Genomic DNA, 26,526 nt, shown 5'->3' with positions numbered 1-26,526 from the left:
TTTCATATCAGACATACCTCTTGGGAGGGGTATTCACGACCAAAGAAGGGTTATTATGAGTGATTATTGAGTATTTTAGTGAGAATATGATGTACTATTGAGAGTGAGTGAATGAGTGAGTGAGTGAGAGATAGCCAATTTTATGAAAGACAATGTATTTACATATGAGACATTGTGAGAGAGTGAATGAGTGAGTGAGTGAGTGAGTGAGTGAGTGAGTGAGAGATAGCCAATTTTATGAAAGACAATGTATCTACATATGAGACATTGTGAGAGAAAGCTATGGAAACTTTGAATATGAATAAGATGTGATATCTTTCCATTTAAAGTGGTGTATTATCTTGTGTTTTCGCGGTCTATAAAAGAATTCTATGAAGAATATGAAGAGCATAATCGATTTTGTTAAAGTTAAAGTCGTGGGAGAATTGTTTCAATGAAGCTGCATGAAGATTTCTTGTTCTAGGTGTTCTTTTCTTTGTTTTGTGGAAATATCAAATATGAAAAATATGGTTGTTGATGATGCAACATAGATTTTCTTGCAGTAGAATCCCCCATTTCCTTGGTGTCTCTCTTGGGGTGCCATGTCCAATGCTGAGCAACATTGTGCTATTAAGATGTTGGAATATGAGCCTACTTATGTTGCCCCACTTCATTTAAAGTACTTTCCTTGACCCATAAATGCCCATTATAAGATCATGGGATAGTGCATCTATACATGGACCAAATTCTTAATGAGGAAGAGATTCACATTGCTAGTCAAATAGGTTCAATTAACCTCCTTGCCGATATCTTGACCTATATCACCCAAGTTGGCATTTAACCATAAGATATAGACCATTATGTCACCATGGAATACAATCCATACTTATACAAATGATTGTTACAAAAGTAAAGTTGGACATCTCTTTGTATATAACCAAGTGTGCAAGCACCTTAAGGGCATAATCAAAATACATTTACTCCACCTTTTATAAAACTCATTTGCACAATCTTGGAAGTATTACAATCCATTGGAAGGCTCTATTTTTAATATTAAAAATCTTTATAGCACAAACTTCACCCATTATAAGATGTAGATATGGCAAGTATTGGTTCAAAAGAAATAGGTTAGGCCTTTGAAAACCAAGAGTATAAAGCCCGAAGGAATTATTACGATACTTGTGATGATTTGGATGAGCTTTATAAATCCACTCTTATATTGCCATTGTCTAAATAGGCTTATTTCAATGTTGTAGCACCTGAGGATAATGCTCGGTAGCTATGGAAAAAGATATGTAATCTTTATGATAAACAAAGTCATGCTTCATAAATGTATTGGTTAAAATAGCTCATTGACCTTCTCATAAAGAAAGGGACTAGTGTTTCTATGCATTTAAATGAGTTTCACTCAATTTTCAGTCAACTAACTTTCAGGGCATCGAGTTTAAGGATAATCTTCCTTCCTTTTTCTTGCTTGTGGCACTTCCTAAGGCATGGGACTTTTCTACTACCATGTATGCTAATATACCTAAGGGTGGCTTAAAATTCCAAGATGTTGAGGGTGCCTTACTCACAGAGGAGATAAACAAAAAGAATGTGGACACAACTGCTTGTATCTAGATCTATTGACTATGTTTTGGTTGTGCTGATATACCACATGCATCTTTATGGCATTGTCACCTTGGCACATGTCCTTAAAAGGAATGAAAATGCTTTCTCATTTGCAATATCTTCTACCCCTTGATGTAGTGCAAGCTCTAATGGCTATCTCTCACCTAGCCAATGCGCCGTCGATCCTATGAGTGTAGTGAGCTTACCTTTGTTGAGATGGCAAGCTCAACACATGTGGACATGGATGATGGACCACCTGATTAGATGGGTCCACACGTCTACACTTAGCACGTCGGTGGTCATTATGACTCTCACATGGCCACTGACTCATTATTTATTATATTCAGGTTGTTACACCTATTTACAGCTGGCATAGTTATAGCGCCATTCGACTAGTGTAGTCGGTTATGCATTGTTTGACTTAGTAGGCCACTTTCCTTTTATGTTGTATCTTATCTATACCTTGCATACATTGTAAAGAGTGTGGAAGAAGAAGAAGAAATCAGCAAGAAAACGTTTTGGCCTCCATCTCTCTTCTTGTCTCTTGAGTGAGCTTCTCCTTGTGCATTCTGTGTGTGTTCGGCGCAGCATCTTGAGCAACCCCCTCCACCACGCGATTCTTGACATGGTATCAGAGCCGCGCCATTGAGAGAGGCTGATTTCGAAGGTTGAAGCAAAGGAGAAGAAGCAAGGTTCGAGCAAGCAAGCTACGGGTAAGAATCTCTCCCACTCTTCCACTCCTTCTCTTGGATAGTGCCTGTGGAGGCACCGGAAGCAGGGCAGAGCAAAAATCTCAGATTGCAGTGAGATTTGGTGTGCGCGAAGAGCGCTGTATATTCTGCAGATCGGCCCTTTAGGGCTTCCCCGCAGAGATTTTGGGCATTTGAGGCCGTTTCAGGGCTCGTTTTAGAGCCGCAAGGTTGCGGACAGCAGTTTCAGGGTACACTGTGACTTCGACTGTATTGACCGAACGTGGGTGCGCAGGTTACAGATTTCAGATCTGTAAGTTCAAAGGTGTTTACCAGTGAGTAAACACAAGGTTTATCTGCAAAAAGGTTGCAGATTGCATGTATTGTTGAGCAAACAGTTAAAAAGGCTGTCTGGTGTATTGCTGTGCACTACAGGTCCAGGGTTGCAGAAGATTTACTTGCTGTTGGTATTAATTTTGTGATAATGGCAGAGAATAGTGGAAGCCCTATCATTGAGAAGCTCGACAAGAACAACTACCCTTCATGGAAGTTCCGTGTCACGAACTTCCTTATTGGAAAAGGCCTCTACGAGTTTGTTTCAGGTGAAGAAAAGGAACCGGAGATGAGTGATCCTCCAACTGCAGAAGAGACAAAGGCACGGAAGGAATGGAATGCAAAGGATAAAAAGTTCATGTATTGGTTGTCTGCAGTAATTGACAATAATATGCTGGGACACATTAGAAATGCAGAGAATTCATATGCAGCTTGGACCATACTTGAAAGTATGTTTTCTGTAAATACAAAGGCACGAAAGATTCAACTCAAGCAAGAGTTGAATACATTGAAGAAAGGGAAGATGTCTATCAATGAGTATGCACTGAAGGTAAGAAGCATTGCAGATGCATTGGCAGCGATTGATGCAATGCCCGATGATGATGATTTGGTGTCGTCTACCTTGGGTGGACTTAACAATGAAAAGGCTTGGAAGTCTTTTGTAACTTCCGTATATGTCAGAAAGCCATTTCCAGATTTCGATGAATTGGTCTCTCTTATGATCACTGAAGAGATCAACATGCAGAGTGAGACATCTGAAAGAAGTGGTGAACAGGTCCAAGCTTTCTACTCCAGTTCTGGAAGGGGACGTGGCAGGTTCTCTTCAAGAGGCCGTGGTGCAGGACGTGGTAGTGATAACCAGCAAAACAGATTGAATCAGCAATTTGGCGATATGCAGGTTTCAGGAGGTCGTGGTAACTTTAGAGGCAGGGGGAGCTTTAGAGGAAGAGGTGGATGGCAGAACAGAGGTTCTAACAACTCTGGTATTGTGTGCCACTACTGTGGCAAAACAGGTCATATTGCAGCCCAATGTTATGCTAAGAGAGATGATATCCGCAGTGGTAAGTTGCAGCAAGGAAACTATGCATCGTCTTCACGACAGAATGAAGACAAAAATGAACGTTTGTTCGTTATGCAGCATATGCTGAATGCTGTTACAGGAAAGGGAACACATGAAGATGTTTGGTATGTTGATTCAGGTGCATCCAATCATATGACCAGCCATGCAGAATGGTTTGGAGAGATGCAGGATTTGCAGAATGCAGGTTATGTGCAGACGGGTGATGACTCATGCCACCCAATTTCACACATTGGAAAAGTTCCCTTGTCCTTGCATGATGGTAAGACAAAGAGTCTTTCAGATGTATTACATGTGCCATCTATTACAAAGAATTTGGTGTCAGTCGGTCAAATGGTAGAGCAAGGGCTACAAGTCAGATTTAATGCAAAGGGCTGCTTTGTAGAAGACTTCAATGACAAGTGCAGGTTGGTAGCAAAGGGAAGTAGAGTTGGACGTATGTTCACTCTAGATGCTGGAATTCCTACTATGAATGCGGCTATGTATGCCAAAGGAAAAGGTGTTGTTGCAGACATTGAAATTTGGCACAAACGCATTGGACATGCAAATGTACAAAGGCTGAAATTAATGTAGTCCAAAGGGTTGGTTACAGGTTTGCCTACATTTAAAGTTGCAGAATTTCAGAAGGTATGTGAAGCATGTCAGTTTGGTAAGCAGGCAAGACAACCCTTTTCACATGACAGAGATGTAAGCAGAAATATCCTTGATGTTGTGCATACAGACATTTGGGGGCCTACACAAAATGTATCTCTTGGAGGCAGTTCATACTTTGTCACATTCATTGATGATTGCTCTAGAAAGCTGTGGGTATATTTTATGAAGGAAAAGAGTGAAGCTTTTGAGCACTTTAGAACTTTCAAGGCTGCAGTTGAAAGAGAAACAGGCTTGAAAGTAAAGTGCCTGAGGTCAGATGGAGGGGGAGAGTACCTCTCAAATGAGTTCAGTGATTTTCTGAGGTCTCATGGGATAAAGAGACAGTTCACATGCAGGTATACCCCACAGCAAAATGGGGTTGCAGAAAGGAAAAACAGGCATATTGCAGAAGTTGCACGCGCCTTGATGGCTGAAAAGAATATGCCTAAGCATTTTTGGTCTGAGGCTGTTCATACTGCTGTTTATATTATGAACAGAACTCCCACAGCTGCAGTTCATGGTATGACCCCCGAAGAATGTTTTACAGGTAAGAAGCCTGATGTTTCACACTTGAAAGTATTTGGCTGCATTGCGTATGTTCATGTGCCAGATGAGTTGCGGAAGAAACTGGATCCAAAGGCTGAAAAGTGTATCTTTATTGGATACTCTTTAGAGCAGAAAGGGTATCGTTGTTACAACCCTGTCACATGTAAGTTCAGAGTGAGCAGGGATGTCATCTTTGATGAAATGAGCAGTTGGTATGCATCTAGTGGTGATGCATTGGATGTTGATGATGATCATGATACTCATGTGCAGGCTGAAAAGCAAGAATCACAGACTCTTAGTGGACTAGAGACATCATCTGGTAGTCCTTGGTCTGGGAGACTAAGGAGTACCTCTACATCTTCGGGTGCATCTAGTAGCACTACAGGTAAAGACAAAGGAAAGAATAAGGTGTCAGAAGGCATTGATGCAGTTCTTGATGGAGACTCCAGTGGCTCAGAGAGCTTGGATGATGAGCTTGGTATTCCTTCAGTGAGGACTCCAGGTGTGCAGAGAGCACGTGTTAATGCAAAGACTCCATTGAGTGATCCAGTGGTACGCAGGTCTAGCAGGGTGAGATACCCTGTTAAAAGATTTGGTTTTGAGGGTTATGCAGCTCACCATTATGCTTATATGGTGAAACTAGTTGAGGATGTTGAGCCCACATGTTTTAAGGAGGCTGTTGGTCATGCTCATTGGGATGCAGCAATGGATGAGGAGATGGCTGCATTAGAGGCCAATAAGACTTGGGATCTAGTATCATTGCCAAAGGGAAAGAAAGCTATTGGATGTAAGTGGGTTTATAAGATTAAGCACAATGCAGATGGTTCTATTAGCAGGTACAAAGCTAGGCTGGTTGCAAAAGGCTATGCCCAGACATATGGCATAGATTATGATGAAACCTTCAGTCCAGTTGCTAGGATGGCAACTGTCAGATGTGTGATTGCTTTGGCAGCAGCCAAAGGTTGGAGGTTGCAGCAAATGGATGTAAAGAATGCCTTCTTGCATGGTGATTTGCAAGAAGAAGTGTATATGGATCAGCCAGCAGGTTATGAAGATTTAGAGCATCCCACGTATGTGTGCAGGTTGAAGAAGGCACTCTATGGGCTCAAGCAAGCACCTAGAGCATGGTCTGACAAGATCAGAGAGTATCTTGTCAATATTGGCTTTTATGTTTCTGATGCTGATCACTCACTTTATGTGAGAAAGGGAGATACAGGTTTGGTCATCATAGTCATCTATGTGGATGACTTGATTATTACAGGTGATAGTGATAGTGGGATTGCTGAAGTCAAGGGCTGTTTGAAGATGAAGTTTGAGATGAAGGATTTAGGTGAGATAAGGTACTTCCTTGGCATTGAGGTGATCAGATGTGATGATGGTATATGGCTGTCCCAAAGACAGTATGGCTTGGATATGTTGTCCAAGTATGGTATGACCGCATGCAAACCACTTTCAGTCCCGTTGGAGCAGAATGTAAAGCTGAGTGCTGATGTTGGGGATGAGATAGAAGACCCTACTATGTTCAGGAGGATAGTGGGGAGTTTGATCTACATGACCATTACAAGGCCAGACTTGAGCTATGCTGTTGGTCTTGTGAGTCAGTTTATGCAAGTACCTAGAAAGCCACATTTGGATGCAGTGAGACGCATATTGAGATATGTGAAGTCCACATTACATTATGGGCTTTTCTATGAGGCAGGTACAGATGTACAGGTGTTTGGATACACAGATGCAGATTGGGCTGGTAGTATGTCTGATAGAAGATCTACCAGCGGATACATGTTCTCTCTTGGTAGTGCAGCAGTTGCATGGAGCAGCAAAAAGCAATCTACAGTTGCTTTGTCGAGTACAGAGGCTGAGTATAGAGGTGCTGCTGTTGCAGCATGTGAGGTAGTATGGCTGCAAAAGTTACTGGCTGATTTGGATGTGCAGGTGGAAGGTCCAGTTGTCATTTATTGTGACAACATGAGCAGTATACAGTTGGCTAGGAACCCTGTGTTCCATGCCAGGACAAAACATATTGAGGTACACTACCACTTTGTGAGAGAGAAGGTACTAGCAGGTGAGATTGACTTGGTGTATGTCAGCACACAGGATCAGATAGCTGATATCTTCACGAAGGCATTGGGTACAGAGAAGCTTCAAAAGTTTCGAAGCTTACTTGGAGTTGCAGAGATGCAGTTGAGCTTGAGGGGGAGTGTTGAGATGGCAAGCTCAACACATGTGGACATGGATGATGGACCACCTGATTAGATGGGTCCACACGTCTACACTTAGCACGTCGGTGGTCATTATGACTCTCACATGGCCACTGACTCATTATTTATTATATTCAGGTTGTTACACCTATTTACAGCTGGCATAGTTATAGCGCCATTCGACTAGTGTAGTCGGTTATGCATTGTTTGACTTAGTAGGCCACTTTCCTTTTATGTTGTATCTTATCTATACCTTGCGTACATTGTAAAGAGTGTGGAAGAAGAAGAAGAAATCAGCAAGAAAACGTTTTGGCCTCCATCTCTCTTCTTGTCTCTTGAGTGAGCTTCTCCTTGTGCATTCTGTGTGTGTTCGGCGCAGCATCTTGAGCAACCCCCTCCACCACGCGATTCTTGACAACCTTGATGCCGATACAAGTTGCCTCCTCCCTCGCATACCCCAGTAGCTCCGCGACCCTAGATGCGAGCTCAAGAATCCTCAAGCCTCCTCCATCTCCAAGCTCCATCCTCCATAGCCGCACACGAGAAAAGAGAAGAGAAGAGAAGAGAAGAAGAGAAGAGGAGATGGTGAACAGCTTCACCCTCTTGATCCCTCACTCTCACACACTCACACACTCCCTCTCTCAAGAGAACTTACAAGCAAGAAGATGAGGAGAAGAGAAGAAAAAGAGAGTTCTTGTTAGCCACACACCAAAGAATGAGCTCTCATTCACTTTTTGAACTTTATATATACAAACCCTAAAATCCCATGGGCACCCATCCCTTTTTTACATGATCGGCCATTGTGGCAAGGTCATTTTTCCATTTCCCTCTTCTAGCCTTATGCCTCTAGCCTACAACCGTCTAATATTTTACAATTGGCACAAGAGGGAGCCTGGTGCTCTCTTACAAGAGTTTTCCAATTTTTTTGAGGTGACTTTCATTTAAAATTTGCCCTTTTTGCCCTAGCTTAGCTTTGGAGGTCGCCTACGTGTCTTTGTGGAGCCCCGAGAGGAACACCAAGGAAAAGGGAATTCTCTTGCAAGAAAATCTATCTTGTAACATCAACAAGCTTGTTTATCATGTTTCATATGATCACAATGAAGAAAAGAACACCAGGCATAACAAATCTTCATGCAGCATCATGTAAATCTCCCACGGTTTTTAATAGAATCAACCATATTCTTCAACATCTTCACAAAATCCATCAATATCACAAAGAAAACAAAGAAATACACCATCTTGAATGGAAATACATCACATAGTATTCATCTTCAATATCTTCATAGTCTTCTCTCTCAATCTCTCATATACAATCACTCTGTTTCAATAGAATTGGCTATCTCTGACTCTCTCTCACACACTCCATCAATAATACATCATATCCTCACTACAATCTCTCAAAATTACTCTCAATAATCACTCTTAGGTCGTGGATACCCCTCCCAAGAGGTATGTCTGATATGAAAGGTCACCAGAGCCACTACAGTGTCTCTTCACAGCTCACTACTGTCACTTCACTCTAGTCTTCTCTTGAGTCTTCAACAGCTACTTCTTTCACTTCCTTCAGCTCTTTTGCACTTGTATTCACCTCTTTCCAAGGCTAGAAAACTTTCCCCAAAGTCACACATACATTCCACAGAACACTTACAGAACAGTCTACAGAACAGTACCAGAACAGTTACAGTACAGAAACAGAACAGAAACAGAACAGAAACAGAAGCTCTACAGAAGACCTACAGAAGGTTACAGAAGGTCATCAAAACTACATAACTCACTCTCAAACCATTCAAAACTCTCACAAACCATTCACTAAGCTTTCACAATATCTCATTCTTCATCAATCCATACTCCATCCCTCCTTACAGAAGACAATCAGAACAAAACAGACCAAAACAGAACAAAACAGAAGGTATACAAAACCAATCAGAACCTATCAGAACATCACAGAACCATCAACAAACATCATGATCTTCCAAAACACAATCAATATCATCTAAAACACTCTCAAACCACTTCCAAACCAATCAATCATCTCATAAAATCAACCATTCAGCTCTCAAAAACAACAAAAATCAGCCAAAAAACAAGTCATTTCAACACTCAACATATCCCCACACTTAATAAGGAAGCGTCCTCGCGACCTAGGAAAAAAGGTAATACAAGTTCATTTAAAAGCTTCACTTTGATCTTCAATATCTTCATACAAAGAATCCATCCACCACGACCCCAACTGATAACCTGTTTCTGATATAAAAATACAAAGAAAGGAAAACCCTTTTTACAGTAACACCTCTTATCAAACTAAAAATCATCACAAATTTGTAAAGGATATAAGAGTTTGATTCTTCTTCTTCTGCATCAGCTTCAACTCTCCAACCACGACCCCAACTCGACAAATCTCCAAAACATAGCTCGTACACAAGATCCAATAGGAAACCACCACGTTCGTTTGACATAAATGAACTCACAACACAAACACTAAGACACAACACAACCATCTGAATGACTTCTTCAAAAAGAAGAGTTTGGCATTAAAAAGCTTGCACCATACATTGGAAAGGTATCAATGAAGATGATCCCTCTTAAAAGATTGATGTTGTCTGAATCGATCCATAGATAAGGATTCATCTACAAAGTTTTTAGGAGGATTTTGAAAAAATTGGAGACAACACATCCTTTCCAACAGGACTAGGTATCTGCTAGGCAAACAGAGGGCATGAAAATACAATATCTCCAGCTGTTGAGAATCAATGCTAACATTGACATTCATGCACAACTTTGGGATAGGCTTTGAATCAGTATGGGAGTGCCTATGCATATACGCCAGATACCAAGCAAAGTGAGCAGTTAATCTCACTGAGGGATCTGCAGACTGTGAATATTGTTGGGCAAAATGAACATAGTTTTGATAAGCTTGACTTGAAACTGTCCATTCCCCTGGAATTACTGGCCAATTAATCTGCGGTCCTGTAAGGCAATCATCCGAACTCCATCCCCTTCTTCTGGAAATCTGAGTATCAAAACCAACACAGTCACTAACCAACTGAGGTGGTTGAGATATGGAAGTGTTAGGAGAGGGTAATGGAATAAGGGAAAGTGGATGTAGGGAAGGATAGGAAAAATCATAAAAGGAAGAAAAGGTTAAAGAAGGAGTGGCAGAAATTTGTAAGGAATCACTAAGGAAAGGTGTTAATTGATAAATAGGAAATGTGGAGGGTACATTAATGAGGGGTGAAGGACAGGGTGGAGAAGGGGAAAATACCCTATCCTCAATAAAGGAACAATAGGTGAAAATAGGAATTTGAGGGGAAGATGAAGGTTGGAAAAGAAGTGGTAAAATTACTGTGGAATTAGTTTGACAAAGGGAGAAATATATAGCATAACGGTGAGCCAATTGTTGGTAATAAAGGAGGGTAGGAACAGAAGGTCCCAAAAGAGATCGTCTCTGATAGGCATCAAAGAAAGTAGCATCAAACGGATTATGTTTGGAAAGATAGGTTAAAAGATCCATCCTCAGTTGGTTAGTACTCTGTACAAAGGTAGGAGCTGTGTTTTGTCTTTGATTTAGGACCACTGACTCAATCATGGGATGCCACGAATTATCCTGACAATCAGCCACTTTGGAGGAATAACTTTGAAACATTTCAGCTATACGCAACTCCAAATGATTGACATAGAGAACAGCCTGTAAGACCACATCCCCCACATACCATGCCATATCTACTTCATCTGGAATTAACAAATCTCCTCGGAGATACATGTATGACATCAACATGGTGTCTGGCGTGACAGAATCTTCAAAGAGCATTCTGACTACCTCTGTCAACAACTCAGCAGACCAAGCCCCACTCCAGCCATCCTCTGGAAAAGGTAAATCCATCGTGGAAAGCTTCATATAGAAGACCAGCTTCTGTAAATGGTAGTGGACAAAGAAAGAATGGTCTGGTAAGACATAGTCCTGAAACTGTTCAAAGGTAGACCATAACAAGTCCATTCTGGACTGCAATCTTTCCACTTTGTCTTGGAATAGAGGGCACAAAGTAGCCTGTCTCTGTAATGCAGCCAAGTCCTGCTGTGAAAGATAAGGAATGAATGGAACAGGAGGGCTTGGAGGAACAGAGCGGGACTTTGCAAGCTGATCTTGCAACTGCTGGATTTGGGAGGCGTGGTTGGCCACTGTGTCATTAGCCATTTGTAAAGCTGAAAGCTTGTCATCTAATTGAACTTGGAATTCTTTCGCTTCACTGGACATCCTCTCCTTCTCTGCTGAAAGGCTAGTAACCTGTGACTGAGCCTCGAATAACTGGGTCTTCAATGAAGAAATCTCATCACTTTGGGTGGCAACCAGTTGGGTTTGCTGTTCCATTTGCTTGAATAGATCTGCTAGGGTATCCTTAGTAGAAGCTAATTCAGAGGTTGCTTTATGCAACTGGTCTTTGGACTGCATGAGCTCCTCATAGAAAGATGCATACAGCTGTTGAACACAGGCTGTCACTGACAACTCAATGGAACTTTGAATATCCTTGCAGAGGAAAGGAATGGCATCTCCTGAAACGAGACTGTTTAAGGAAGGAACGGAGATCTCCAAGGATCCTTCTCTATGTGCCCTGAATAGGTTATTGCAAGTGAGAAACTCAGGGAGGTCACTGCCAGAAGTAGCAGGGATAGGCACTGAGGGAAGTACAGCAGGGGCTTTGTCCGCTACCCTCTTCAAGCGTTTGCGCTGTATAACCAGGGGAGGCGGAGAATCATCATCCTCAATATCAATAGGTGCTGACTCTTCTGAAGGTGGAGGAGGAGGTACTGGATCGGATGCTGGAGGTGGAGGCACAGTCTTCTGTAAACCTGAATAGGTCAAGAAGGCAGACAAATAGGATCCGTAGGTAACATTGGTAACATTACCCCTCGTGACTTTAACAAAATGCTGATCCATCTTAGTAAGGAGGTATGTGCTCCAATCAATGGCAACTCCTTTTAGCACCATCCTGGAAGCTGTGAAAAGCTCTTTGGACAAATAGTGGGATGGCGTTTTGGCAGGCATGAACCTGTCCTGAAGGAACTGGCACATCGTCTTCCAGACGGGATCAGTGATCATCGAAAACGAAACTCCTGAAGAGTTTATCACTTTCTTAACATCAAGGACCTCCCTTGTCTGCTTCTGCAACAGTTTGAGAATCTCTTCATTAGAGAAGAGCTGTCGAGTGGTCACGAAAGGTTCCCCTTTAGAGGGTAAGGACAAAGCCTTCCCTAAGCCTCGAGACGTCAATGTCATAGACATGCCTTGGACTACTCCTGTCTTCTTGCTGTAAGAGGCCAGGAACTCATCACAGACGGACGGATCCTCTGGAAGTAATGGAAAAGGAGTGGCCACAAAAGCAGCAAGTCCTGCCTTCGTGAGGGGCTCAAAAGTAAGTAGGGATGAGTAATCCCTACTAACTAGTGGGACGTACTGAATAGGGGGAGGAGCATGAGAAGGCGCCATTCAGATGGTTACACACACACCACAAACACAGACAATCAAGGTGAATGCCTGCAAACCACCAGACAAAAAAACCAAGGATAAGAGAATTACCAAATAAAACGTGACACGACCTACTAACCCCAAGCAAACCACATCCTAGAAAAAATTTGACATGACCTCGAGACAAATGCGACCGAAAGCTTCATGCGATGCATCAAACAAACACCCTGAACCCCGTATCAGGCAATAAAAGAAAAAAAACTACATACCGGACCCGTAACCGTAACTAAGACAGGAAACCAAAACCATACCATATCCAACACATATCAATACGACAACTGTGATAAACCAAGACTGGACCATGGAAAACATCACGAAGAACTGCGTATACCCATCCCACGAAACGTTTCATTAAAAAGGGAAGTAAGTGCAGTGAGGGGGGATTTAATTTAATGAAGGGTTGATTTTAATCAATTATTAAAAATGGGTGAATTTTTATTAGGTGATAAACCTTAATAAGAAAACGGCGGTTCCTGATTATAAATTTAATTACCAATTATTAGGTTAAACGGTGCAGTTATTCGATTCCCGGACTTCGATTCCCGACTGGGTCTCTAAATGCAATTCATTGATTATAATTTAAGGTGATGTGGAGCGCTTTTTTGCCAGCGCGTGCTCATGTGACGGCTGGTTGATTTTATTTTAAATTTTAGAGTGCCTCTGTAGCGCACGTAGCGCGTGCGAAGTGAACGGCTGGTTTATGTGAGTTTAAAAAAAATGTGTATTTAGCGCGAATGCGCGTGCCATGGTGGGTGAATTAAAGAGTTTATTTTAACAATTAATTGTGATTAAGGGGGAAAAATAAATAAATAACTAACAGAAAATAAATACCTGGCAGGGTGTGTATGAAATGCAGGAATGCGCACGGAAGAGTCCCAGGAGAGGAAAAGCAAAAAGCACTGATGAAACAACAAATAACACCTTAGCAGATGTGTGAATTTGATTGATGTTGGGTTTTTATTTTTATTTATTTAATTTGATTTTTATTTGTGATTTTTTTATGTTGGAATAAATAAAAAATGAGCAAGGGAGGTGAGGGAAATTTTTTAGAATGTTTGTAGAAATTTTTAGAAGTTTTTACAATTTGTTAAATGATTTTTCCTATTTTTTTGGCAATTTATGGGTAATTTAGGAAAGATGGATTTTTCTAAAATTATAGGAAAGGCAATTCCTAGCAGACAAAGGTCCAAAAATTAACAAAAGACAGAAGGAATTTTTAGAAATTTTTTTGAAATTTTTTTATGAAAAAATGAATATTGTGATTAATTAAGTCACATTAATCACTTAAGTCACATAAGTCATATTAGTCCTATTAGTCATAAGTCAGGTTAGTCAGGTAAGTTAAGTTAATCAGGTAAGTCTACCTAGGTTAGTCTGGTAAGTCTACCTAAGTCTAGTCAGGTAAGTCTACCTAAGTCTAGTCAGGTAAGTCTACCTAGGTTAGTTAAGTTAGGTCTAACTAAGTCTAGTTAGTTAAGGTTAAGTCTAACTAAGGTCTAACTAACTTAAGTTAGTGATTAATTAAACTAAGGTTAGTAACTAATGAAACTAAGGTTAGTAACTAACCTGAGTTAGGTGAAAGGGTGGGAGGAGGAGGAGGTGTAGGTGGTGGAGGAGAAGGGAGGTGGGGATGGCGTTTTGGCGAGGAGGCGGCGACCAGGCGGTGGTACTGGCGGCGACGGCGGGCGATCCGGGCGGCGAGGGCGGCGAGGGCAGAGGCTGGCGCGGCGACCGGGGGCGTGCTGGAGGAGTAAGGGGAGGGTGGAGGAGGTCGTAGAGGGAGATCGTAGAGGGGCCCGCTGGAGGAGGCGAGGAGGGTGGAGGAGGGCGTAGCGGGGCCCGCTGGAGAAGGCTGCTGGCGGGCGGAGACGGCGGACTGGGGGGAGGAGGAGGAGTGGGGGAAAGAGAAGGAGTAGGGGAGGGGAAGGAGGAGAAGGCGTGGAAGGAAGGAGAAGGCGTGGGGGGAAGAGAAGGAGTGGGGGAGAGAGAAGGAGTAGGGGAGGGGAAGGAGGAGAAGGCGTGGAAGGAAGGAGAAGGCGTGGAGGGAAGGAGGTCGCTGTGGGGGGCGCAGGGAGGAGAAGGCGTGGGGGGAAGAGAAGGAGTGGGGGAGGGGAAGGAGGAGAGGGAGAGGAGGAGGAGTGGAGAACGCAAGGAGAGGAGGGCGCTGCTGAGAGGTGGTAGAGGGGGAGGAGAGGAGGAAGGAGGAGAAGAAGATGGAGGGAGGGAAGAGAGGAGGAGAAGGAGGAGAGAGGGAGATGGAGGTAGCGATGGAGGAGACACGCAGGGGGAGAGAGAAAAAGAAAGGGAGAGAGAAAGAGAGAGAGGGAAGGGCGGTTGGGGAAGGGGTGGACAGTTGGGGGGAGAAGGGGTGGGGGGGGGCCCATGGGGGGGGGCCAGGGGGTGGGCAAGTGGGGGGGAAGGGTAGATGGGCAGGGTGGATGGGCAGGGGCAATGGGCGGGTGGCAATGGGCGGGTGGCAATGGGCGGGGGGGAAGGGTGGATGGGCAGGGTGGATGGGCAGGGGCAATGGGCGGGGGGGAAGGGTGGATGGGCAGGGGCAATGGCGGACGTAACCCCGTCCCGTGCACATGCGCGGGGCGGGGTAAAAAAAATTTGCCGTGACGGGATTGAAACGACGCTGGGATGACGGTACGGGTTACGCGGACACGACTGGGGCGCGTGGAGACGCGTTAAATCGAAAACGGGCGCGTGCACGCGCACAACGAGCGCGAGAAAAAACACAAAAATACAGAAAAATTAATAACTCCCAATCCGGATGTCAAAACGAAATACCGTAAAAACGAAAAGTGGACAGGACGACAGGGGGGAAACAAGAAAAATATGGGACGGGGGTTCCGGGAGGGGTAAAGGGCGTTCACGTGCAAAAAACCCAAAAAACGAACCAAAAACGCAATTTAAAAATTAATATCGAAAGATCCGTGCATCGGAATGAGGTGCGGAAAAAAGGAAAACTGGGCAAAAAGGTGTGCCCGACAATCCTATCCTGTAAAAACAGAATTCCGACTAAGATAAGACGCGTTCACATGGGAAAAACCCAAAAAATAAACCCAAAAATGGGTTTGGAAATTAATATCGGACGAACCGTTTACCGGAATGACATGCAGTAAGAAGAAAAAATGTCCGCAGGAAGGGGTGGCACAGGGTTATTACATTAAAACGCAGTTCCGGCGGGAATAGGAGGGGTTCACATGTGAAAAACTCCAAAAAGACTCCCGAAAAGTCATTTAAAATTAATAAGTAAAAATCCAGAAGTCGAAAAAGGGTGGAGGAAAAAGGAAAAAGGTGGGGGAAGGCACAGCGGACACGGCTGTCAAGTCAAATTGGAATTTCGATGCCAATAGGGCAAGTTCACATGGAAAAATATCAAAAATACGCACGAGAAAGGCTTAAAAACCCGGAAAATTAATAACGGACAAACCATGTATCGGAAAGATGCGGAATAAAAAGGAAAAATGTCAGGGGAAAAGCGTTGGTCAGGGCTATGACGTCAGATCACGGTTTCGAAGCAAGAAAAGCGTGTTCACATGGAAAACCGTCTAAATTGTGTAAAATGCTTCAAAAATTAATAACTCAAAAACCGTGCACCGGAACAGGGGTAGGTAAAAAGGAAAAATGGACCGTTCAAGGGGAGGAACAGGGCTATAAGGTTGGATGTGGATTGAAGTGAACGTAGGGTGCATTCACATGGAAAAACCTCAAAATCAGGGAATGAAGGAAAACAGCAAGGAAACAGCCCCAAGGGTGAGTGAAACATAACCGGGTGGGCGGGAAGGGACCCCAGGAGGGTAAAAGCAAGTCATGGGATACATGTATGAGCAAGATAAGGCATATGTAGATGAGTATGCAATGTAGACGCGCAGGGACGCGTCCCCACACTTAAGACCTTAACGGATAGGGTTAACCGCTCAACAAGGACCTAGGACCATGCCACAGACCATCCACTAACTTCCCCACACTTAAAACATGAACATCACTAAGAAACAGAAGTTGTAGGGTTAGAAAAACTTGGCCCATTTCGTCAAGAATCAAGGTTGAGTGTCAACGGCACGTCCAGTGTGGTTGTCGGCGCTAGAGGGACCAAGGCATCTTCTTGGCACACGTTCGTCATGGCAGGGACCACGGAGCAGCACCCAGGGAGGTAACTAATGGAAGGAATCGTAGGAAATTCGTTGTCGATGAGGGATATTGCACTCAACTCACAGTCACCCAAACGAAATGAAAGAACAGTCACTCGCCCCATGACTAATATCACTTGAGGAAGAATGATTAAAACCCATAACTCATACCCGGTTGAGGAATCAACAAGGGGGGAATGGTGTAGAAGGAGTATGCCAGGGTGCACAGTTGATGGTGCATTAGTGCGTCCAACCCATCTGGCATAAGTGCAAGGAGGAAGGCAAGGGAGCCTTACAGTGCAGTGTACAGAACAAGGTGATGTGTCTTGTGTTGACAGTAAAGACCCATACCGTGGGTGCATAGGGAAACGGGAACATACCTGACTCCAAGTGTCGTAACGTCCCTCAATCTCACCTCTCGGTAAATGATTGAAGAAACTCCAGTCACACTCAACCCACCCTCTGTCTCACTCTCTGTTGATAGATACAGGAGGGCAGCCTTTTCCTGAAACCCATTGATGTAATCCTCACAATCACTTGTGCAAAAGTGTATGCCTTGTGCGCATTTGATGGTGCAACTGTGCATCCCGCCCGGTGCCGGCATACGGTGCGAGAATGAAGGCCAGGGAGCCTTATGGTGCAGTGCACAGAAACAAATTGTGCTTTGTGCTTTGAGAGGCCCATCCCGTGCGTGCAACACTTCATTCATACTTCGCACCTCTCATTTGAGTTGAAGGGAAAAGACTGGTCTCTCGACCCACCCTCTGTCTCACGCTCTGTTGATAGTTACAGAGGGCAACCATACTCACGTCCCCATCCGGTTAGGATGAAAGCTCACATCACTCAAGGGGTTGTCGATGAAGATCGCGTCATCAGTTGTTGAAGAGGCGTACCCAGGGAGGTAGCCATCAAATCGAATATTGTGTTGGATAGGAACATGTCGTCTAGTAGAGGACAGGTAGTCACTTTGCAGAAAGACCCAGGACACAGCGTACCAAGGGAGGCAACTTCGGAATTGGATCCTAGGGATATCAATTAATGAATCCGCTTTCTGGACTGCTGGGTGTTACCACCTTTTCCACAGCCAGCTTCTCGCCCAAGGGTGTGTATCACCTTTTCTCGAAACGAGGCCTGCTATGACAGGGAATTGCTTCCTTTTCTCGCATAACAGATTTGTTTTGTTTTTTTTTTTTCTCTTTGATTTTTTTTTTTTTTTTTTCCCCTATTCCCGAGGGTGTTTCCACCTTTTCTCGAAGAATAGGTCGGCATGACAGGGACCTAAGTCCTTTTCTCCCATGACCGATATGTTTTGTTTTTTTTTTCCGTTGTTTTTTTCTTTCTTTCTTTTTCTCTTTTCTTCAAATTGAACAAGGGAATGGTAGAAAGACCATGTGTCAGAACCCACCTCGCCACTGTCGCTGGTGGAAAATAGAGGATAAGAGATCAAGGCTAGAAGGGGGTTTTGAGGGGACAGAGGGTTGCGTCCACTTCATCAGGATTGATTGAAGAACGACTAACAGAAGTGTCAACATAAGAAGTACAGTGCTGCGCCAACGAGGGAAAGGATCAAGTGTCCATAATTGTCAAGATCCCCAAGGAGGGAAGTACTTCTTCAAGCGATAACCATTGATCAGAAAGGGATCATCAGAGGCATCCAGGGTCTGTATTTGGACAGAACCATTAGGGTTGACTGCAAGTACCTTATAGGGGCCCATCCACCGCTGTTGGAGCTTGCCAGGAAACTTGCCAAATCGTGAATCATAGGCTAGGACCAAATCACCTTCTTTGAACTCCTTGTGCTTGATAAAACTGTCATGGTAAGCCTTACGTCGAGCTTGCGTGGCTTCCATGCACTGTAGAGCCATCCTGCGAATTTCGTCCAAACATTCCAAGTGCAAGAGACGGCGTTGCAGTGAATCGTCATCCCCCAAACGCTCTTTGATCGCCACTCTCAAAGAGGGTAGTTCCAGTTCAACAGGAAAAACTGCTTCTGTACCATACACCAACTGGAAAGGTGTTTGTCCCGTTGCTGCTTTATGGGAGGTTCTGTATGCCCAGAGGGCCTCTGTAAGTCGATCGTCCCAATCACGACGATGTGCGGCAATTGTTCTTGTCAGAATCGAGCAAAGGATGCGATTGGTGACTTCGACTTGGCCGTTGGCTCTGGGGTAATAAGGAGTGGACTTGCGATGGCGGATCTTATACAATTCTGTCAACTCTTCCATGACTTTGTTAAGGAAATGAGTGCCTCTGTCACTTACCAGCTCTAAGGGACTGCCAAACCGGGTGATGATATTCTCGTACATGAACAGGGCCACGCTGTTACCATCGTCCCGCTTGAGGGCTTTAGCTTCACACCACTTTGTGACATAATCCGTACATACGAGGATGTATCGGTTCTGTTTCCTTCTGGTAGGAGGATCGATCGGTCCTACAAAGTCGATGCCCCACTTCTCAAACGGCTTCAACGGAAGGATAGGTTGCAATGGCATGGCACTTGTCTTCGTGGGTTTCCCCATTCTTTGACAAGCATCACATCTTTTACAGTAATCATAGGCATCCTTATGAATGGTAGGCCACCAATATCCCGCTAGCAGAGCCTTCCTGGCCGTAGCTTCTCCTGCAAAGTGACCTCCACATGGCTCGTCGTGGCAAGCCTTCAGAACAATCCCAATCTCGTCTCCTGCAACACATCTTCTGAGCACTTCATCTTTGCCTTTCTTGTACAGTGCACCGCCTAGCAGGGTGTAGGGGGATGATTCTAGCATGAGCTTCTTCCTTTCCCGACTAGAAATACCAGGAGGGTATTGTTGGGTTGCCAGTAGATTGGCAATGTCTGCATACCAGGGAGTTACAGTTTCCACCAAGAATAGGGAAGCATCAGGGAGGTCTGGATCATCCTGCTCCTCGTCTGTAGTTTGTGGGATACGCGACAAATGATCAGCCAGAACATGGGAACGACCAGGCTTAGTAATCACCTCAAAGTCAAACTCCTGGAATAAAAGGAGCCATCTCATCAATCGTCCTTTCACATCTGCTTTGTTCATCAAGAAGGAGAGGGCCTCATGATCCACATAAAATTTAAAGTGGGTAGATAGGAGATAATGGCGAAACTTCTCCAGGGCAAACACCATTGCCAAGCACTCCAGCTCTGTCACTGTATAGTTCCGTTCCCTATCAGTGACCTTTCGGCTTGCATAATAGATCGGTTGATCCAACTTCGAGGAGCCCTTTTGGCAGAGGACAGCACCTAAGCCTTCAATTGATGCATCAGTGTGTACATGGAACTCTTTCGTCCAATCAGGAGGTTGCAAGATGGGTGCCTCTATCAGACACTGCTTCAGAGTGTGGAAGGCTTTGTCACATTCTTCCGTCCAAGTAAACTCTGCATCTTTCCTCAGAAGCTTGTGCAAGGAAGTTGCCTTTGTCGCAAAATGGGCTATGAACCTTCTGTAGTAACCCACATGGCCTAGGAATCCCCTCAACTGTTTGAGGTTGGTGGGTGCTTGCAGAGCTGAGATCTTTTCGATTTTTGCAGGGTCTGTTGATATCCCTTGTGCTGAGACAATGTGGCCCAACAGAACTCCAGAAGAGACCCCAAAGATGCATTTGTCGGGGTTAAGGGAAATCCCATACTCCCGGCATCGATCAAAGCATTGCTCCAGGTGGTCCCAGTGTTCACGGATCAAACTATAGACACAAAAGTCATCCAAATATACCTCAATAAAGTCGTGCAGATGATTTTGAAATGCAGCCATCATGACTCGTTGGAAAGTAGCAGGGGCATTGCAGAGCCCAAATGGCATCACTTGGTAAGCGTAGGTCCCCCATTCTGTGGTGAAGGTTGTTTTGGACTGGTCTTCTTCTGCGATCTGCACTTGGTTGTATCCACTGAATCCATCCAGAAGAGAATAAAGTTCATGTCCTGCCACTGTGTCCAACAGTTGGTCTGTAAAAGGGATAGGAAAGTGATCCTTCTTTGTCTTGGAATTAAGCTTTCGGAAATCCACACATATTCGCAATTTTCCATTCTTCTTGGGTACAACCACGATGGGTGAAACCCATTCACTGTTTGCCACTGGATAGATGAACTCGGCCTCCAGAAGCTTCAGCAGCTCCGCTTTCACTAATGTGGAATAATTCGGGTTCATTCGCCTCTGGCGTTGCCGTACTGGTTTGGCATCAGGCTCCAAGTCAATATGATGTTGACATATTGTGGGATCAATCCCCTTTAGGTCTTTGTAAGACCATGCAAACACGTCCAAATTTTCTTTCAACAAGTGGTACAAGGTTGACAACTCCTCTTCTGGGAGAGTGCTACCCACCTTCAAGTGGCGTTCAGTGCCTTCTGCATCCACAAAGGTTAACTGCCTTTCACCTTCTACTTCACGGATGAAGGTCCCGCGGACTGCTTCTGGGTAGAGATCTGACTCCTTCAAGGGAGTGATGTCCTCTTCTGATGTCCCACTAGAACCAACTTCGTCTTTTGGTGGAGACTTAGGTTGCTCCTTAAGACGTTGGAATGGGATAAGCGCCGTTTCGGGTTTGGTTTCAAGATTAATTACGTCTTGGCTTGAAGACTTATCTTCTGATGATACATCCAGGAACGTCACATAACAGGGACCCTCTGATGCCTGTTGGGTTGGTGGGATTGGTGCTTGTTGGCACGGTGCATCATCATCATCTTTCTTTGGCAAAGATAGGTTAGGACGGCAGGAGCCACTACTGAAAGACGGCTTGTTCTTCTTAATCCACGTCTTATAAAGGTTTTGCATATGAGAAGATCCATTTACCAGACCAAATGGTACCATTGCAATTCTGTCCCATAGCATGAGCTCATCGGCTTCTGATGCTTCTGGAACTTCTTCCCCAAATATATCCTCTTCAAGGGGGATAGACTCTTCTGGCTCACTTTCATCATTCTCTTCGTCCATATCATATTCATCCTCTTTGGTCTCTGTCTCTGCTTCTGCTTCTGTCTCTGCTTCTGTCTCTGCTTCTGTCTCTGCTTCTGCTTCTGCCTCTGTAGGAGCTCTGTAACAGAAGAACAGATTCTCTGTTTCCTCTCCTGCTTCTGTCTCTGGCTCTGCTTCTGTCTCTGTTGTGGCCATGTAACAGGGAGAGCAGTACATCCATGCTTCTATCTCACTGTCAGAAGTGATTTCAGAAGGCATTCCTGGTTCAGGCAGGAAGTATTCACCCATTGATAATGGCTTTGCATCTTTTGGAAGTCGGCTTGCTGTATCCACTGTTAAGGAATGTGCCACTGTTTTCTTAGGAAGGATCTGTTTGACAGCATCTTCGTCTGCTGACGTTCCATCTGTAGCCTCGTTAGGGGAATCAGAAGATAATTCCAAGGAGGTGGAACCATGTCCTTTTTGAGAACCATACAGTTTCAGCACCACTTTGTTGGGTCCTCTGCCCAAGGTCAAGGTTCCTTTGAACCAATCCGTCCTTGCTCGGGCTTCAAAAAGCCATGGTCTGCCTAGTAACAGAGGATAGGATGTACCATAAGAGTTTGGCTTCACCACCAAATAGGTTAGCCAATAATCTTTTCCAGCCACTGTAGTCTTCACATATGGGAGAATGCCCAAAGGCTTGATCCTACTCTGATCCGCCAGTCTGATGAGCCATTGGGTGGGTTGCACACCTTGTAGGCCTAGATCCTTCATTGTCACATCCGTCATAATGTTCACTGATGAACCACCATCAATCAGTGCATTTGCAATGAAGCAGCCTTCTATCCACACGCCAGTCTCTGGAGTACCCGGATCTAGAAAAGCATTAGCCACGTCCACTTCTTTTACAGGCTCTGGAGCCTTGTTGGACTTTGTCACTGTTGAGGGAGCAATCCTTAAACCACGTCTTGTTGTCAGTATGCTTTTGAATCTTTTCCGGCAACTGGGAGACAACATCAATAATTGTCGGAATGTGAGGTTTGGTTTAAAGGTATCTAGATCTCTGACCAGATCGTATTCCTTAATAGGATCCACTGGCTTCTCTAACCGGTTAGGAAATGGGGCAACACCCATTTTCATTTTCCCTCTTTCTTCCAACAGAGGAATTACAGGAACTTCTTCTGCCAATTTGGGCACTTCCTCCTCTTCTGTATCCTGGACCTCTGGTCCTGCCTCTGTAACTGTCGCTGTAACTCTCTGTGGCACTGTAGGGCTCTGTACGGCACTGTTAGGCTCTGTTCTGTTCTGTTCTTCTGGTGGAAGATTGAACTTCACTGTTCTGGTAGGAGGATTATTTTCTTTCTGGATAGGTGGTTCCTTCTGCTTTGCGCGCGTGATGGCAGCAACTTCCAATTCTACCAAATTGGAGGTAGGCTCTTGGACCTTGGACGGACTATCAGTAACACTGTTTTTCACTGGGGCTGGGCTTGGACAGTCTTTTGCAGTGTGGCCTTCTCCTTTGCAACGACTGCATAAGGGCTTGTAATCCACTGACCTTCGAGGATTTGGACAATTTGGTGAGATGTGGCCCTTTTCTCCGCATCTGTAACACTCCACTTCTGATCTCTGACCACCGCCAGACTGTCTTCCCCTGTAACTTTGAGAAGGAAATCTTCTGGGTCCGAAATTAGGACCAAATTCTCTAGGCTTGGGTCCAATATCTTGTGTTGTCATTTTGGATTCCAGCAAGTTAAATCTTGCGTCTTCTTCCTTCCTTCTCCTATCATGCATCTCCTTCAGGGAGCAAATGTCCTCTGTATGGTTCTTCCGCAAACAGTAGGAACAGAAGGCTCCAGGGATGGTTGGCTTCCGTGTACATTCAGTGGCTAAATGGCCTGCTTGATGACACTTACCACACCAAGTATTTGACCGCATCACATCTCTTCCTGCTCCTGCAACGTTGGATATGCTCGCTGTGTTCACTTTCAGCGTCTGTAGTTGCTCTGTAATCACATCCATCAACTCCTTTTTGATGTTTGCAACTGAGTTGGATAAATAATCCTTCAAGCTTTCTCCTCCAGACGTACTGGCAGGAGGGTTTTGAGGAGTCTCTGTAATTACTGCATAAACGGGTTGGGCTGGTACAGAGGGGTCTCTGTTCTGGTTCTGATTCAGAGCTCCTGTTTGAACTGTTGGCTGTTGGCTCCAGTTGGTAGGATTCCACTGTTGCTGCTGACTTGTCATTGAGGAAATTGGTTGAGACCATGGTTGTTGTGGTTGAACCATCATTTGAGGCATGGATTGTGGCCACTGTGGATTTGGTGCACTGTACTGTGAGACCGGGGGCATCTGTTGGTATGGATAAGGAACAGTCCCTGGGACTGCATTTGGTGGGTACATCATTCCTGGCACCAGAGGAGGTAGGACTCCTCTTCCTGTATTCATTGCTAATCTAGCTTCCACCTCATCGTATAGTCTTGCACCTTCTGTTGCAGCTTGCAGGGTGGCTGGTCTTTGTAGCTCCACAAACTTACGGACTTCTGGTTGTAATCCTCTGAGAAACACTCCCTTCTGAATGCCATCATCTAGATTATGGTTAGTCCATCTCTTCAAGATGGATTCCATTCGTGAGACATAGGCTTCTACTCTTTCTCCAGAGGACTGACTTAGGTTCATAAATTCCTCTCTCATCCGCTCTTCAAAACCTTCACGCCTGAATTTAGTGAGGAAGGCCAACTTCAGGTCATCCCATGTGCCAAAAGTTCCTGCTGCTTGTCTCTCATACCACTGAAACGCCGCGCCCTTGAAAGTGGCGGGGAATATTGCTAACCAATGCTCAGGGGTTCTGGCATTGTTAGCCACACATGCTACCATAAACTCTGCTACATGAAGATCGGGGTCTTCATTGTATTCTCCCTTAAAAACTGGCAATGGGACTACATTCGCTGGTCTGTCATCAATATTTCCAGGACGGATCTGGCTTGGAAGTGGACCTCCAACAGGAGGAGGAAGGGCTTGATGTGCCATTGGGACTTCTGTAAAGAGTTCCGCAAGGGCGTCAAAGGCGGCTTCTGCTGCGAGCTCGCTCTCGGCTCTGATTCTTGCTTTCTCTCTTCTTACGTACCTCTGGACTCGTTCTAACGCTTGCCTTTTTATCGCATCATTCATCAGGGGGTTGGCTCCACTATATTATTAGTGCTCCACAGAGGGTTAACAGAAGGCTTCAGTCTCTGGAGGACTCTCTTGCCAACATTTCTTCTACTTCTTTCTTTTCAACGTCCCTAAATTCTGCTTTCATGCCACTACACAGAGGAAGGTATTCGGTTCTGAAGGTGTCAAAATGCATACGTCTGAGCATTGTGGTGGTGCCATCATCATAGTAATGCCAGCTTCTGATGGTTTCAACAGTGTATGTTGTGAAAAACACTCTGTCTACCAACTTCCAGTGGGTTGCTAATTGAACAAACAGAAGATTATCAGTACACCAAGCATCCCATGTATCTTGCTGTTGAGCATCCACGAACAAATTCCAACTCTTTTCCTTCTTGTCCCTGTGAACCTCTACAGACCAAGACTCCTGAAGCTTCTTCACAATCTCCCACTTGATGTTGTCTGGAAACTTCTCAATGAATGCCAAATCTTCCATGGATGGTCATTCTCTCTGTTTCTGCTCTTCAGTTTGTTCCCAAACAGTTTGCCACCAAGATGCAAGTTTCTGCTGCTTCAATAGGAAGAGGAAACTGTCCACTACATAGAGCATGCATCATGATGGTGATGTGTTTCCGCCATTGTGGGATGAACTTCTTGTGGAAAGTGACTTTGATTATGAGAAATTCCAACTCTTCAGTGGAAGAAGGAATTTTACAAACATCCATTGAATTCTTCTCTTCTTGGCAATGCCAATTCCTTCATTTTCAGCCTCTTCTGGTGCTTGTTGATGGCAAGGTTCCCCGGCTGCGCACCAAAAACATGGAGCCCCGAGAGGAACACCAAGGAAAAGGGAATTCTCTTGCAAGAAAATCTATCTTGTAACATCAACAAGCTTGTTTATCATGTTTCATATGATCACAATGAAGAAAAGAACACCAGGCATAACAAATCTTCATGCAGCATCATGTAAATCTCCCACGGTTTTTAATAGAATCAACCATATTCTTCAACATCTTCACAAAATCCATCAATATCACAAAGAAAACAAAGAAATACACCATCTTGAATGGAAATACATCACATAGTATTCATCTTCAATATCTTCATAGTCTTCTCTCTCAATCTCTCATATACAATCACTCTGTTTCAATAGAATTGGCTATCTCTGACTCTCTCTCACACACTCCATCAATAATACATCATATCCTCACTACAATCTCTCAAAATTACTCTCAATAATCACTCTTAGGTCGTGGATACCCCTCCCAAGAGGTATGTCTGATATGAAAGGTCACCAGAGCCACTACAGTGTCTCTTCACAGCTCACTACTGTCACTTCACTCTAGTCTTCTCTTGAGTCTTCAACAGCTACTTCTTTCACTTCCTTCAGCTCTTTTGCACTTGTATTCACCTCTTTCCAAGGCTAGAAAACTTTCCCCAAAGTCACACATACATTCCACAGAACACTTACAGAACAGTCTACAGAACAGTACCAGAACAGTTACAGTACAGAAACAGAACAGAAACAGAACAGAAACAGAAGCTCTACAGAAGACCTACAGAAGGTTACAGAAGGTCATCAAAACTACATAACTCACTCTCAAACCATTCAAAACTCTCACAAACCATTCACTAAGCTTTCACAATATCTCATTCTTCATCAATCCATACTCCATCCCTCCTTACAGAAGACAATCAGAACAAAACAGACCAAAACAGAACAAAACAGAAGGTATACAAAACCAATCAGAACC

Source organism: Lygodium microphyllum, chromosome 21, assembly GCF_053477565.2.
Source record: "Lygodium microphyllum isolate KBCC chromosome 21, Lygodium_microphyllum_v1.1.10, whole genome shotgun sequence".
NCBI lineage: Eukaryota > Viridiplantae > Streptophyta > Polypodiopsida > Schizaeales > Lygodiaceae > Lygodium > Lygodium microphyllum.
Note: the sequence above shows the minus strand (reverse complement) of the source record.